Raw genomic sequence first — 16,692 nt, forward strand, 5'->3', positions numbered from 1 at the left:
GGGTAAACACACCCAGGGATGTCTTTAACATCAGCTGGACAGGTGCCAGGCAGGGCGCAGGCTGAGGCAGAGCTGGACCGCAGCAGGTGCTGCTCACGGGGGAGCTGTCGGACTGACCATTATGAAGCGAAGGGTGAATCTGAAAGTCAGAAATGCCAGAGGCAGCCCTAAAAGCTGGGAGGAGGGGAGATCCCAAAGAGGGAAAGTCCAGGGGAAAGACTGGCCAGGAAGTAAAAGGTGTGCAGGCCTTTAGCCAGCCCTGACCCCGTCTGATTCCTCTTCCTGGAGGGGAGCGAGGGCAGGCAGGGAAGGCTCCACTGGGCAGAACATGTACCCTCAGGGGTCTCTGATGGCAGCATGTGACAGGATTCACCACCTCTGCAACTTCACAGGAAGTTGAATCAGAAAGAGGCCTTCCAGATTTCAGCAAGGGCATGATGCTGAGAAGGGCGAGGAGACCAGATGATGTCTCCATTCTGGAATTGTCTCTCTTGTAGCCTGAGAGATCTAGACATCCGTGGTGGTTTTTTTTTTTTTTTTTTTTTTTTTTTTTTGGTGTATCAGATATGATTCCCCTTGGTGAAGCAAGCATGTCTGGGACGAGATCCTAGGGGACAATGATAGCCAGGAAGCTCGTGAGAATCCTCAGGGCCCTTGGGTATTCTCTGTGCTGTCCCCAGGCCTAGCACAGTGCCTGGGACTGAGGAGCCATTTTAAGCAGCTTAAGAATCTGTACTTACTGTACAAAATTGTGTCCTGGGTCATAAAAAACCTGACAAAGTTAGAAAGCTCATTAGAGGCAGGATGAGGGCATGGGGCATGCTGACTATATGACATGCAGCCAGGAGTCATATTAAACATGTTTATTCACCAGAACTACACTATTTCTACAAGTATATACTAAGCAGAATGGATTCTGGCTAAAAATCATCTCTGTGTATAGCAATGGTAGGACCTCTCTGGTCTCTGACTCACTTATTATTTGAATAAAACCAGGGGACAGAGAGGTGGATTGACACTCATTGGGCTTTGAACTGTACTTCCAGAACTGGGGTGCAAACTCAGGCCACTAGGTAGTCGGTGGATTAGAATCTAACCTTGACCAATAGGGCTGTGATGGCTGGAAATGGGCTCTGGTCCAGGAGATCATGTGCATTGTCTTGGTGACATCATCCGTAACACCAGCAATTCGAGAGGCCACAACCATTACAGAGTACAGTTTTTCAGGGGCCTCTGGCATCCAAGGGAAATAGGGAGCCTTTAGAGTCTTCTCAGCCCTTGCCTGGACCTGAGTATATTCTGCCAGAAACCTCACATCTGGATGTGTCTGGGTTTCTGTCCTGGAAGAAGTACAGGCCTGTGTGCTGGCTCTTCCCCAGGGAACATGCTGAAGGGGTCATAATGGCAGAGCAAGCCTCCCCTGTCCTCTGTCCTCTGGAAGTCCCTACCCAATGGTACAGGACCTTGTCCAGGGGCTGCTGAATGCAACACTGGCCTGTTGCTGGTATCTGGTCATGCTGGAGGTTGTAGGAGCGCTAAGCTATAATTTATTTAGAATGGAGCACCTTCCTTGAGTTAGGCTGGCCTCTGCCAGCTCCTGTTATTTGGGCTCATATGATAAAGGTTTAGCTGAGAGGTTGCCTAGGCTAGCTGCTTGAAAACCCCATCTTTGAAAGTTAAGTGCCCACTCTAAGTGACCAGGGCTGAGTTTTCCTGTCTCTGAGAGCTGTTTCCAGACGCTGTCGTTAGCCTTTGAGGCCCAGTATGTCAGATTCTGTTAAGTTCATCTCTCCAAGCCTTAAAACCTCTTTTAATGTTATCTGTGTCCTGGGAGTTGGTTTCTCACAGAACTAGATTCTTTGAAAAATTGGCAACAGAGCAAAAGTTTTCTAGCAACATGGTGGCCCCGTATATATGTTTGGGAGGCTTCCAAGCCAGGCGGACATGGGTGGGCTGAGTTAGAATAGGCTTGGATGAGGGCAGATAAGATCGTGATTTGGGGAGGAGTTTTTGCTAATTTGGGGGTCCAAAGAATATTCCTTTTATTCTGAGGAAGTCTGTTGACAGGATGGTAATGAAAAAGTGAGTTTTTTTGTTTGTTTGTTTTTTTGCGGTACGCAGGCCTCTCACTGTTGTGGCCTTTCCCGTTGCGGAGCACAGGCTCCGGACGCGCAGGCTCAGCGGCCATGGCTCACAGGCCCAGCTGCTCCACGGCATGTGGGATCTTCCCGGACTGGGGCACAAACCTGTGTCCCCTGCATCGGCAGGTGGACTCTCAACAACTGTGCCACCAGGGAAGCCCAAAAGTGAGTTTTTGAATACCTATGGCAACCAGAGAAGTATTATTCCTGATGTATAAGAGTTTTGCCCCTTGAGTGCAGAAACCTGGTCAAGTCAACCTTAAGTATTTTGCATATACATTTTGGGGGAGGGGACACTGGCCCACACGTAGTGTAAAGACAGGGTCCAGGAAATAACTGTGGGTCAGAACATCAGTCAAGTAGGGCTTTGCCCCTGACCAGGAGGCCTTGGAGGACTACACCTGTGAGTCCTCAGAACCCACCTGGTGTGGTTCAGGCCTCAGAGTATCACCGAAGACCTGGACTGATCCCCGCACGTCCAGAAGGCCTTCTCTGCTGGCCCACAGGCCCACATCTGAACTGTTTGTCCTCAGAATGTCCAGCTTAATGGATGGACTGGTTCCTCCAAATTGACTTCATGAATTGAAAATGATTGGAAGTGAGTCTCTTACTGTGACCACCTTGATAGGGCCACCATACAGGGTCTGGGCCTGGTGAGAAAAAATAGAGGCAGGGGTTTGAGGGCTCAAAGTACTTACATGGGATTTGTATGAATATGCAACCTAGTTATATCCTAGTTTCCCTTCCAGACTGATGTCTCCTGTCTTGGTGGACCCAGCCCCATACAGGGCTGTCCTGTTTTAGCTGGAGCTCCCAGTTTTTCTTCTTTACAATGACATCAGTCCTTGCTGGGTGTGGTCAAGGATTTGCTAACTTCCCATTGTAAGTTTCTTCTAGGTTGTCCTGGACGGAAGACCTGAGCTTCAAAAGATGAATATACTCTTCAAACTCTGCACCTTGTATAATCTGGTTGAAGGACACCTACCTAGGAGAGTGCTGGTTGCAGGAACTGGACGAGGCTCTATGTTCAAGTATCCAAGTGAGACTGAGACCAACGGTTTCCAGTTGGGTGGCGCCAGGAGCAGTGGGGCGTCCAATATGGGTTACAGACAGCAGCTGAGGAGCTTGTAGGTGTGCTCTCGGTGGCAGAGGGGAAGCCCAGTACAGGGACTCATCTGTGCTATCTGTCCATAGTGGTGTGAACCGGAGTTTAGAAGGCTCTTTGACACCCTGTAATTTGTCATGAAAAAGATCATAGTTGCCTATGAAAGGTAGCCAGATCCTTCCTGTCCTTGATTTTAGGGTGAAGAGTTGGATCTTGATTTCTGTAAATGACATGTTTCTTGGGGGCTGGGAGGGGATAGTTGGGAAAGAGCATCTATTAAGTTGAGGAAAATGCATGATTCCCTTGGGTGGTTTGTCCAGTTGGCTGGTGGGAGTGTGTGTGTGTGTGTGTGGTGCATACAGGTGAGTGAGTGTATGTGAGAGTGAACATGAATGTGTATAAATGTGAGGGAGGTATAGCAGGAGGTGGCCTGTAACACTTACACAGGAAGCTGACTGACCCACCCCAGGCAGTGCATGCTGGGCTGGTCAGAAAGGCAAGAAGATGTTCAGTTCTATTAACCTGTTGTCTTTTACCCATTTCTTTCCCTACCTCTCCAAAATGGGTTGAGTTTGGCAGGTAGGACAAGCCTCAATACAGGCATACCCGACCTCATACTGAAGGGTGACCAATGACCTCTGCCAGAAGAAGGATCCAGGGGTCAAAGCCTTCCAGGGACTAGAATAGAGACACCAAGCCCTCACTCAAGCATCAGCCTGGGCTGGAATCTGGCCTTCCCAAGATTCTGTGACGGTGGAAGAGAGCTCAGGGAAGTTGCCGGCTACTGTGGTTTAGTCCCACTGATTCCAGAAAGGATTGTTGAGACCTAGAATGAAGAAGACTCTCTCCAGTCCAGGCATGGTCTGAGTGACAACGCGCCGTGGCACATGCCCAGATTGGTGCAGCTAGATGCAGCTGATGGACTTGGCACCCGGCCTCCACTTGCCATCAGGGCCTCCAAGAAGGAACTGCAATATCTCCAGCTATTTTAGGATCGATACAGAAGATGTTATTTGTATTGCCACAGCATCTGAGGAACGGTACATAAGGTACGTAAAGTGTCCTGGAGATGGCCCAGAGCAAATTCATCAAACTGAAACTTGATTTCTTCCAGGCTGAGGATCTGTGTGTAAAGTCATGGTGTGGCTTCTGCAAACCCCAGTGCATCCAGCCATACCAATTCCATATTCACAGCACACTCTACTAGCCACTCCCAGGATCATGCAAATAAATTTCCAGTCATTTGTGGAACCAGCCCAGGGATAGGGACAGACTATGCCATAGACAAGTTTCATATGAAAAGAGATAAAAATTATTTTCAAAATATATAAAGTATCAACACTGTAACATCTTCATTAAAAGTGTTTGTAGGGCTTCCCTGGTGGCGCAGTGGTTGGGAGTCCGCCTGCCGGTGCAGGGGACGCGGGTTTGTGCCCTGGTCTGGGAGGATCCCACGTGCTGCGGAGCGGCTGGGCCCGTGGACCATGGCCGCTGAGCCTGCGCGTCCGGAGCCTGTGCTCCGCAACGGGAGAGGCCGCAACAGTGAGAGGCCCGCGTACCGCAAAAACCAACAACAACAACAACAACAACAAAAAGTGTTTGTAATCTCTTTGTAGATCTAAGTTGATCCAAGTGTTCAATAGCCCAGGCCTCTTTTACAGTGATTACATCGCAAACCACGTCAGAGCACAGGCCAGATTATGGGTAGAGGAGGTACCGCTAAAAACATAAGATCCCATCAAGTTCACCAATAATCATTACATACTCTCATTCAAATTACCAAGCAAATAAGCTCTAACACTATGGAATGTTTTAAATTAAAATTACATTAAAACAGCCCAATTTCTATCTCACTGTTTCAAATGTAAGTTCCATCACTGACTGTTTTAACAAAAATGATCTCTAAAGAAAAGTCATCTTGATTAAATTAAAGGACATATTGCATCATAGAAAGTATTTCTAAGCATGTTGCTATTTGCCAAGCTATCTTATGATAAAAAACTCAGCTCTGCATTTTTGTATAATCTATATTTTCTAAATATAAACCTGTTATACAACTTTATACTTTCCTTGAGTAGAATTGGGCACACTTACACAATTGTATGCTGAATTATAAACAAAACTGAGCATTTTCACATTTGCTCTATTCAGCCATAAAGGTAACATAACAGTTGGCAATTCTACCATTAAAGTAATTCATTAATAATTCCCTTCTCCTGGGGGGGCTTCCCTGGTGGCGCAGTGGTTGAGAGTCCGCCTGCTGATGCAGGGGACATGGGTTCGTGACCCAGTCCAGGAAGATCCCACATGCCGCGGAGCGGCTGGGCCCATAAGCCATGGCCACTGAGCCTGTGCGTCCGGAGCCTGTGCTCGGGAGGGGGAGAGACAAAAAAAGAGAGACGCCCGTAAAAAGCAAAAAAAAAAAAAAAAAAAAAAAAAAACAGAATAATTCCCTTCTCCTAAGAATGAATGTCCTGAGTCACTACTTACACAAGTTTCTCTGTAAGCTTATTTATCTTGATTTTTTTTTCTTTCTTTTGCGGTACGCGGGCCTCTCACTGTTGTGGCCTCTCCCGTTGCGGAGCACAGGCTCCGGACGCGCAGGCTCAGCGGCCATGGCTCATGGGCCCAGCCACTCCGCGGCATGTGGGATCCTCCTGGACCGGGGCACGAACCCGCGTCCCCTGCGTCGGCAGGCGGGCTCCCAACCACTGCGCCACCAGGGAAGCCCCTATCTTGATGTTTTAATGTCTTTCCCTGATTCTTACAATTGGGACCTGTAAAACCATAAACATTTGACATCCTGCAGAACTTTTCCAGATCAGTGCAGATCAAACCCTGATTTTACTCTAAATATTACCCTGCTCCATTAAGCAATGAAATCCTTTCCTAAAAGGCATTTCGAAAAGCACACTAACCATTCAAATCTTAAAGTCAAATACAAATACCCAGATACTCACACACTAACAAAATTTTAACAAAACTGATACAATTTGTATTGAACCAATCATCTGGGTGTGGGGTGAATGAGGGCAGAGGGAGCTGGGTTCTACCGGGGGTAAATGCAGGCGTTACTTCCAGATCTACTCCCGTGTACCTAACAGTGTTCCTTCATTTCTTTAAAGATTGATAGGGAGCTTTGCACCAAACAACGGTCTCTCTCTTCCGGTTAAAAAGAAGAAAGGAAAGAAAAAGTCTTAGATTTTCAACTTCCAACTTTACAGTAACCAAAGCTTATGGCTTCTCAACTCTTCCAGGTCTGGCGGAGCTTAGCCTCTGGTTCTCTACGGCTCAGGAAGATTTGTTCTGCATGTTCTTCTTTGCTCCTTGCTGAGTCATTCGTGAGGCTCGATCACTTCATCTGAGCTCATTTGCCTTTCCCAGGCTTGGAACCGGCATCACTCACATTTCAGTTGCCACTGTAAAGTTCCAAGGAGACGATCGATTATTACTTCACTTTTAATTTCTCCTCCTGTTAATCCCTCTCTGTTTTCTACCCCTGCCCCCCCCTCAGCCCCGCACCCGTCTTCTAGTCTGTATTCCAGTCCTGCCTACACATCAGAGCACTTCCCCCAACAAGCCTTGCAAGAGCACCTCCTAAGGCCCGTAATGACGGTTGTGCAGAGTCTGAGGGTAGGAATCAAACAATTCACAAAGACTTTAAGACTGTTTTTTAAAATCTTGAAGGGATAGTATTAAAATCGCAAATTTTTTGGAAACTACTCTGCACAGGTCCTGTGCCAGAGGCTTTACCTGTGTGATTGCTGATCCTAAAGCAAAAGGGAAATGCTGCACTTCATCAAATCGAATGCTACTCTGTGTAACATTAAGGACAAAAAAACCCCAACAACACCTTGTCAACTGCGTTGTAACCTGACACTGATTGCAAATTGCATCCTAATTTCAGAGATGTTAAAATGTGAAGGAAAAAAAAAGTGCATCTTAGACTTGATGGTGAGGAGTTGTACAGAGAAAACTGAAGCTCAGAGAGGCTGGGTAATGTGGCCAGAACCACAGAGCTAATCAGAGGCAGAGCTGGCTTTAGATTGTGCCAGAGTCCATTGCCTCTCCAGACGTTTGAAGGCTCTTTCTCCTGACTGGTTTCCTTTTCCTTGCCTGCCTGTGTCTCAGAAACCAGTCCCTAAGCCATCTGTCCTGGATAAAAGAGCCTCTGCTTTCAGACAACTGACAGAGCTAAAGCAAGTGTCCTTTTGAGACTGTCCCCTCCTCACGGTGCCTAATTATAGAGACTGCCCATTCTGCTGTCGCTAGGTTATTTTTGGCAGGGGGAGCTGGCAGGGGAAGGAGTGATGGCCATGCAGGCTTCCCCTTCTCCCCCAGCTACTGGCTTCTTTATCTCTTACCCTGAGGCAGCAGCGGAGGGGCCATGGCCCTTGCCAAGTGGATTAATAAAAGCTGATTTAGGGGGCTAGAAGCTGCTGGGGAAATCTACCCACCCCTCTCCTTATCAGGTCTTCTCGCCCTACTCCATCAAAATGTGCTGCCCCTCTGATCCCAAACTCAACATCACCCCTTAGACTTCAAAGTTTTGTTTCCCTCTGAACTGATGTCCTGTGTCTCCCGAGATGAACTCCCACCTGCTGAGACCACTTCCCATTTACTTGTTTATTCATTGGCTGATTTAATAAATATTTAGTGAGCACCCACTACATAGTACTCTGAAAATGAGTGATAAGCCAGCACGCGCACGGTTCCTGCCCTCTTGGGGTTCACAGCCTAATGCGGGAGACGGTTGTCATCAAAGAAGCTTGTAAATTACTGGAGAATGACAAGTGTGATAAAAGTTTCTCAGGAAGCGCTGCAGCTGAGCTAGCACTCCCCCGGTATCCTGTGTGCTCCCCTGCATTTCCCAACACCCCCGCTCTTGCAGTTTCAGTTGGGCCCAAGTGATTAATTCTGGCCAAGGACCATGAGTGGACATGATGTGTATCACCTCCAGGGAAAGACTTGAAGAGCTGGGGTGCATCTCTTTCAACTCTCTTTGTTCTGTTTTGATGACCGTGGGCACCATGTAGATGGTGGAGCTACAGGGTTAAGGGGTCTATCCAACCCACATTGAACATTACATTTAGGGGAAATAAGCCTCTATTGTGCTTGTCCACTGAGACCTTGGTTTGACCCCATAGCTAGTGGTAATTGCCTTCACAGAATCACATGTTCCTGTGAGGGAAAACAGGGAGACAACTGACCAGGAAAAGAGCCGGGAAAGGCATCCTTAGGAAAGTGACATTTAGGTCAGGGTCCAAAGGAAGAGTGGGAATGAACTTGGAGAACACTGTGTGTGTGTTGGGGGGAGCATTCCAGACAAACTCACAGCCTGTGCAAAGGCCCTGTATACATTTCAGTCCTTATCTTCCTGGGTCACTTTGTTGATGTGACATGGTGACCACACTCTCATTTTTCAGACTTCTCACTTCCTTGGCTTCCAAGACAGCCTCTCGCCTGGCTCCTCCTAGTCAATCAACCAATTCTTCCAAGACTCTTTTTTTTTTTTTTTTTTTTTTTTTGCGGTACGCGGGCCTCTCACTGCTGTGGCCTCTTCCGTTGTGGAGCACAGGCTCCGGACGCGCAGGCTCAGCGGCCATGGCTCACGGGCCCAGCCGCTCCACGGCATGTGGGATCTTCCCGGACCAGGGCACGAACCCGCGTCCCCTGCATCTGCAGGCAGACTCTCAGCCACTGCGCCACCAGGGAAGCCCTCTTCCAAGACTCTTTGATAGAGGCTCTGGATCTTAAGACCCGAGTCTTGCTCCTTGGAGTTCTATGCTTGGAGTGGTGCTCTTTTCCCTCCTCTTCTGTGTCATTTCTCATCCATCTAAGAATTTCTTTCACTTCTATGTTACCAATGCTCTGATAGATATTGATATCTTTAGTCCTGATACTGCCTGTAAAGGTTAAAAAAAGTATTCTATCACATATGGATTGCATTTCTTGCTCCTCCATGAACATGGCTGAACACCACGTCCCAGTTCCTCGGGGTATGTACCCGCAGGTCTCAGCTCCTGCTCTTTCTTCAGTCTCACTCACTGTCTAGTCATTGCAGACTCCAGTACATGCCATGTTGCCTCAGGTGTCTCTTCTCATTCTTACTCATCCTCAGTGCTCACCTTAGGCATCACCTCTCTGCCAGGAACCTTTGCCCGTCTGGCATCCTCAGGCAGAGCCATGTGCTGCCCTTCTGGGCATGCCTCCACCGCTGCATGTAACACAGCACATCAGACCCAGCCGCTCTCTCTCCCTCTCTCTGTCTCTCTGTCTCTCTCCACCTCTCCATCTCTCTGTCTCTGTCTCTCTCTCTCTCATGGCCCCCACCCCTCTGCACGCTTGTTACACTCTCCCCAAGACAGCTGGGAAGCTTTGCCTTTGCATGTGGCACTGACCCCAGCCTATGTCACCTCCCAGCTGCAGGGTCCATGAGCCAGCTTCTAAGCAGCAGCACCTCTGGGACTCGGGACTCACTCCTGCATCCCCAGGAGAAAGTGATTGGGCCACTTTGGGTAAGGGATGACCCATGGGCAAATTAGAGTTGGGGGTAGGAAAGGGATCTCTTGGAGCTGTGGCCAGCAAGGAAATGATACGCATCTCTGGTAGAGCTGATTTAAAAAATAAACCATGAAAGGAAACCTCTAGAAAGAAGCACTAAAGCTGGGTCCTCTTCCGCATGTCCTGAGCTAGCCTCTTTGAGTAGCTCCTGTGAAGCTACCTGGGCGGGGCCTTCTTCTGATGCATCGGAGCGTTAATGCTACATTGTGATTCACATGTTTGTTGAAAATCAGAATTTTGTGTCCATTGATTCTTTGCCTGAAGTCCTCTTCTATAAGGGTTCACAGAAATGATATTGGCTGGATCCCCAGAATTGGCTTCAAGAGAGCCTGAGCTAATGTTCCTTGGGTGGTCCCAGGGTCATGTGGAGGCTGTGTCTTGACTTTCCCTGGGCCCTCACGCCTTGGAGACTGGCTGGTGATCACGGATTCAGATACTCAGGGGATCTGGGTGCTCTCAAGGGGCAAGTGGCCATGCCTGTGACAGCACTGGGGAAAAGGACCGGTCAGCAGGATGCCCGGCTAGGCCTGGAGCCCCAAGGAGAAACCCAACCAAATGGCCGTCCCCCAGGAGCACGTAGCGAGAGATACACATAAATGACCCCCTGATACATCATCCCTTTTGCTGCTTTGTGTATCTTCATAGAACTCTAAATCTGACATGCCATGTAGTTTACTTATTTATTTAATTTATGTTTGCTTCCCTCCCATACACTCTGAAATGCAGATTCCATAAGGGTGGGGATTTTTGTTTGTTTGTTTCTTTTGTTCACTGCTACACCCATAGCTGAGGGCAGGTGCATAGTAGATACTTAAGTATTTGTTGAAGGAATGAAGTACTAGGAGTAAGGTCTGTGCCAGGTGCTGGAGAAGTTTAGTCCATCCTAGGGATTCTGAGACGGCTTTCTGCATCCAGTGTGCCTAAGCAGTGTCTCTCAGCACTAGCCAGGTGAATCCAGGTAGGAGGAGGAAGGAGGGTGTCACAGGCAAAGGCTCAGAAGGAGGGAATATCCTGACGTATGCTTGGACTGGCTGCCCTCAGTGAAGAAAGGCTTCTGGATGTGGGTGCAGCTGCAGCGGCTGAGCGTACAGGGACCCAGGCATACAAATACTGAGTGGGTGAAAGTTGAGCTTTGGGGTGGGTGAGGCTGGGTGACACACCGGCACTCACTCCTGTGTTGGAGCTCAGCATAGGCCCAGGAGGAGGGTGTGCCATGTGGGGGCCTCTCCCACTAACCGGACAGCCAAGCCCCTCTTGCAGTCAATCCCACTAGACACAGAGCAGGAGCTCAGTCTGTAACAGGAGAGGCTTAGGATCTCGGTCAGCAGAGGGACAGAAGGGGCCAGGACCTGGCGACAGGCACCCAGGTTGGCACAGGATTCCAAATGTCAGGGAGACAGTGAATGACGGCGACTTCAATCTATCCCTCGTTTTGACTGGGGTGGCTCGGCCCCTGCCACAGGGAGATGCTGCTGGGAAAGCGTTCCCTGCAGAAGAAGGCTTCGTTGTTCTCACTTGGGATGGTGCCCTTGCTCCGCTTTTAGCCCGATGGCAGCAGAGCCCCACCCTCAGCTACTGAGGTATGAACGTTCCGTTTACAGGCTCGCTCTCAGCCTCTGTCTCTGAACGCTACTCCCAGGAGAAGCCGGGTCAGTCCACAGGCTAAGCCCCGCAGGCTAAGCCTTCCCGTTGAACCCGGGTCCTGAATCACATCACCACCTGTCCTCATAGTGAATTCCCCTCTCAGGCCTTTGCTGCCACTAGCCCTCATTTGGGACCGCCTCAGTTCATCAGAGATGCCCTTGGCATGCTGAAGGTCAACAGGCCCAGGGGGCCAGGGTCAGAGTTGCTTTTGTTCTGGGAGGCTTCTTGGCCCCGTGCATATGTGCCCACTGTCTCCAGGCCAGCTCTGCAGAGCAAGGGCACAGGGCAGTGATGTTGAACCCTGTGGCTGCTGCATCCTCAGAGACCACGCTGTGGCCTGCAGTGCTCCCAGGCGTGCACACCACAGAGTGGCCCACCCAGCTCCTGCTGGGGCAGGAGGCCCCTCTGCGGTCAGCCTGGGGCTTGCACTTGGTTCTGAGTTGGCAGTTCGCTTACACCCTAACTCCTGTGCTATGATGGCCCCTCCAGGAAGCACCCTGTCTAGACCCGCAGCTCCTACAAAGTCTGCCCTGTGGCCCCGGGATCCAAGGGCGGATCTGGCAAAGCTCAAATGTGGGGTGGGCCTCAGCTAACCTAGATGCCCCCTCTGGTTGGCACGGATGCAGCTGCCTCCCAGGCAGGTAGAGGCAGCCTCTCTGCAGAGGCCTGAATAAGGAGTAGGGGTGGGGAGGCCGGGGGGTGGAGCAGTAGCTTCCCTCTTCCCCCCACCTCGCTCTGTTTTATATCCTGTCTGCTTCCCCCAGATTGGGGCACACACTGGGTCGCTTTGCTCCCTCGCTCCCCTCTCTCTGCCCTCCGCTAAGCTACTCACTATTCCCTGGGCTGGCTCTTCCCTTGTCTCCACACGGGATGGGGAAAGCACGTTCTGCTGAAAGCTAACTTAGGGGCATGGGGTGGTGGGCTGGATTAAGTAATTTAGAATTCTTTTTCAAGGTGATAGTCTGACTTTCAAGATTATTTTTTTCCCTGTGGAAGGTGAATAGCACATAGGTTTTTTTCTTTATTTAACTCCAGTAACAAATCCTCAATTTTCCCTAGGCAGAAACCACACAGATGAATGTGGAAGTTCCAGGTCTCACTAATATTTTTCAAACCCATCGCATACTTTTCTACTCATACATTCATCATGTACAAAGTTCTTGCTCCAAAAAAATAATAATAATAATAATTTAAAAGTTTTATTTGGCTGTTTGAGAAAAAGAACTGAAATCTCCTCTTTGTTTCCTGCTTCATATTTTCTGGATAATAAATGGGTCACACCATGAAGGAGTCTGTTGGGGGCAGCCCTTTATTCTCGTGTCTCAAGTCCCACCATCCCTGCTCCATTTCTGGCCTCCCTTGTAACCCCACAGCTGTCCTACATATTCCAGAAGAATGTGGGGTCTCTCCCTCTGGTTGTCTGCTGTGGAGAAACTGTTCCCCAGGAGACGATGGCAGGATGTCAGGACACAACTGGACCAGCGGAGAGGGGCGCTCTGCAGTTGTCAAGGGGACACAAATGGAGGTCACATCTTCCCCTGCACTCTGCTGTCTGGACATTTGCTTGGGAAGCAGGGGGGTGATGAAGGAGAAATAAGTCACATTTCTTCATACCTGCCTGTGATCACTGAGTATTTATGGAACACCTGTTGTGTGACATCCAAGGGTTAGGCTGGAAGAGACGATTGTGTCTCCAGCTCCGTGGGCCTCCCTCTGTAGGAGGATGCAAACCTTGCACTGGGAACCGAATCACTGCGGCGCTGGAACAGCAACTCCATGCGTGTAGCCTCAGTCGTCTCCTCCCTCACCCACTCCCATCCCAATCTGCATGGGAACCGCCGCAGCACCCTTCGCCTTGCATCCCATCTCTGAGACCCAGTGGTTAAAAATCTGGGCCTTGGCTTCTGAGTGACCAGTTCAGATCCTGCCTCTGCTACTTAACTAGTTGTGTGACTTCTGTTAATCTCTCTGAACCTCAATTTTCTCGTCTATAAATTGGGGATCACACTAGGTCTCCCGGGCTTCCCTGGTGGCGCAGTGGTTGAGAGTCCGCCTGCCGGTGCAGGGCACACGGGTTCGTGCCCCGGTCCGGGAGGATCCCACATGGCACGGAGCAGCTGGGCCCGTGAGCCATGGCCGCTGAGCCTGCGCGTCCGGAGCCTGTGCTCCGCAACGGGAGAGGCCACAACAGTGAGAGGCCCGCGTACCGCAAAAAAAAAATAATAAAAAATCAAAAAAACTAGGTCTCCCGTCATAGGGTTTTGTGAAGATTAAATGAGATTGTGTTGGGAAGGGGTTTAGCTAGGGACCTGGCTTGTCAGGAGCCAAGGATTCTGTGATCCGTCACCTGCCTGGAGTCTGTAGCCAACTCTGGCTGGGAGCTCTGAGCTGCGGCAGAAAGAGGAGGGTCTGCAGCCCTGGTTGGGGAAATAAGACCAACCCACAGGGAGAAAATAGAGGACAAATTAGGAGCTAAATTGTGATATGGGCCACAAATAAATTAGGATTTATATAAGATAAGGGAGGACCTGGGTGCCTAAGGAGGTCTCAGAGCGTGTAGAGCTGGTGGCTGATGGGACCAGAGGAATCTTTGGTTAAGTAAAGGCCATTCTTGTGAAGCTGAGTTAGGGCCGATTCAGGATGAGCCAGCCCTGTGCAGCCCACCTGGTGGGCTCCGAAGACCTTCTACTGCCCCAAGGCAGTTTGCACTTGAATTTATTAAGCACCTACTATGTGATAAGCATACATTTACAGAACATCTCTAGTTTCACAAAACATTATTTTGGGAAATATAAATACATGATTTGGAGACTTGCTGTTAAATATATACCTAGAGGCTTCCTGGGTAGATGTTTGGCAGAGCTGAAAAGCTCGCTTGTTTTTCTGTGATGAGAGCCCAATTTAGAAGGTTTTCATTGTAGGCTTGGCTTGGTATGATTTTACTCTGTAATTCCCGGCCTCCCCTTATTTTTCTAGTCATGCAAAGCTTCCTTATTTAGAAAAAAATATTAGTTACAAGTTGTTACTTTTTTTAAAATTCAAATACCCATTACACTTGGTTTTGTGGTTATGTTGGAGAATGGACCATTCTTAGGAGATGCAGCTGAAGCCTTTAGGGCTGATGTGTCCCCATGACTAAATTCACTCCCAAATCCTGATAGATAGAAAATATTGGCAATTGTTGAATCTAGATGGAGTGTTCACGAGTGTTTCTTGTCCTATGCTTTCCATTTTTCTCTATGTTTGGAAATGGGCAAATAAAAAGATAGAGAAAACCCATCGAACTATAGAGAAAAAATGGAGTAAGAGGAATCGCTGTCCTTTCTTGGCTGGTAGTTTTAGGATCTACCAGCCTAGGGCACGTCCCTTTTCATGCCTAGAGCTGGAGGGTATTTCCCCTCATACTTCAGCGCTGTTTAAAATTTGGGCCGTTCCTACAGGCCTCCGATTTCTGCTCTCTGCCTTGAGGTCTCCTCTGTGTCTCTCACTGGCTTCGTCCTCAGCCTGCTGGTCTTTCTGAGGATTTGCCAGACTGTACCCTGGCTGCCATGGCAACAGAGGAGCAGCCCCGGAAGAGGCTGAGAGGGGATGGAGAACCTCTTACTTCTGAGAATTCTAGATGTGGGTTCTTTTGGGGACATATTGTGTGAACCTCAAGAATCCCTGAGCAAGCACCTGTCAGCCTCAAGTTTTGGGCAGAGGACTGGGGTTGGGACTGGGGAGAGGACCAAGACCCTCCCCTTAGCTTTGGGGGCGGGGGTCTGAGGAGGGAGATCTTGCGGAGGAAGCATCATTGCACTGGGCTTACTGAGAGATTTATGTCTTCCTGATGGCGTCTCAAGGGTGATTTAAACTCTGAGCTCTTTTGACCTTATTTGCTAACTTTAGACTTAACCTCCATGTAGCATGCGATGGCCTCGGGTAATAAAGTGCTCATTCATTCCTTCCACCCATACTGACTGAGTGCTTATTTTCGGCCCCATACTGTGCCAGCACTGGGGACACAGGGCTCCACTGTGCCTTCGGACTGCAGTTGCCCCAGGGGCTGGGAGAGGAGGGAGGGGTCAGTGCGGGTTTCCTCAGAGGGGTGGGACCCGGGGCAGGTAAAAGAGGGCTTGAAATTAGAGAGAGGGTGGGGGTCACAGTGAGTGAAGGCACCATCTGATCAATGCACATTCTCTGGGTGAATGGAGATTAGTGGGCCTTGGTCAAGCTGTGAAAAGCCTAAAATTAGCCTGACCAGCTGGGCCCAGACTGTGCGGGACACCCCCTTACCCCCCTGGCCTCCTCAAGTTTCAGAAAGCACGAGTGTGTGCAGAGCAGCAGGCTTTGCCCAGGTCACAGCAGGCAGACGGGGCACCTGGGGCCAGGCTGGGCAGAGGTGCAGCTCCCAGCAGGGATGCGGTCCCCACAGGGCCTCCTAGTCCTCCAGGGCCTGAAAAGACGGAAGGGGGAGCCCCTGTCCTTCCCCTCTCCTTCTTGACACAGTTTCCTCTTTTGCTTCCCTGTCCTCCTTCCAGACCTGCAGGCCTGGCAGTGTGGCCAGCGACAGGTCAGAGCACTGCCTGGGCCAGCAAACCAGAGCCTGGGGCAGGGCGAGCCTAACGGGGTTCGGGGCAGGGCAGAGGCCTGGACGGGCAACTTCCTGGGGCGCTGGGGGAGGAGCAACCAGAATACCTCATCCTTCCCGCATACTCTGTGCCAGCCTCCTTTCTGACCTTGCCTGAATGTCCCTCCGTTACTCACCATCGGGTGCCATCATCAAGCCTGAGAAGTGGTTTGAGAAGCTAATCTTGTCTTAGAAGGCTCTGGAGCTGGTCTGAGTGGTAGGGAGCAGTAAGTAGGGGGGTGGGGAGGTAAGAAGGAGATGGCTCAGCCTGGTGGTGGTGGCAGCAGAGTGGGGCTGGGTAGCTGGACAGCATCTTGGTGTCCCCCACCCGTTTCCCATGCAAGACCATCCCCATACCGGACATCCGCAATGTGATGGCTCTTAGGGGCTGTATTATGTCTCCAGCCCCACCCCCATTCATTTGTGGAAGCCCTCTCCCCTAGTACCTCGGAATGTAACTTTGAGAGGTACGGTCTTTAAAGAGGTAATTAAGTTAAAATGAGGGTGGGCCCTAATCCAATATGACCACTATCCTTATAAGAAGAGGTGATCAGGACACAGATACACACAGAGGTATGACCCTGGGAGGACACAGGGAGAAGACACTATCTGCTAGCCAAGGACAGAGG

At 49.9% G+C, this 16,692-nt stretch overlaps 1 long non-coding RNA gene across 1 annotated transcript; it reads left to right on the forward strand.

Moving 5' to 3' along the window:
• The first annotated feature begins 2,260 nt into the window (after positions 1–2,260).
• Positions 2,261–4,593, forward strand: LOC113626857 (uncharacterized). The gene is made up of 2 exons (XR_003435306.1): positions 2,261–2,306; positions 3,039–4,593. It is a non-coding gene; the product is annotated as an uncharacterized LOC113626857 (long non-coding RNA).
• The last annotated feature ends 12,099 nt before the right edge of the window (positions 4,594–16,692 follow it).

This window comes from Aethalodelphis obliquidens, unplaced genomic scaffold (assembly GCF_003676395.1).
Source record: "Aethalodelphis obliquidens isolate GAN/ISIS:26980383/991018 unplaced genomic scaffold, ASM367639v1 scaffold2, whole genome shotgun sequence".
Lineage (NCBI taxonomy): Eukaryota > Metazoa > Chordata > Mammalia > Artiodactyla > Delphinidae > Aethalodelphis > Aethalodelphis obliquidens.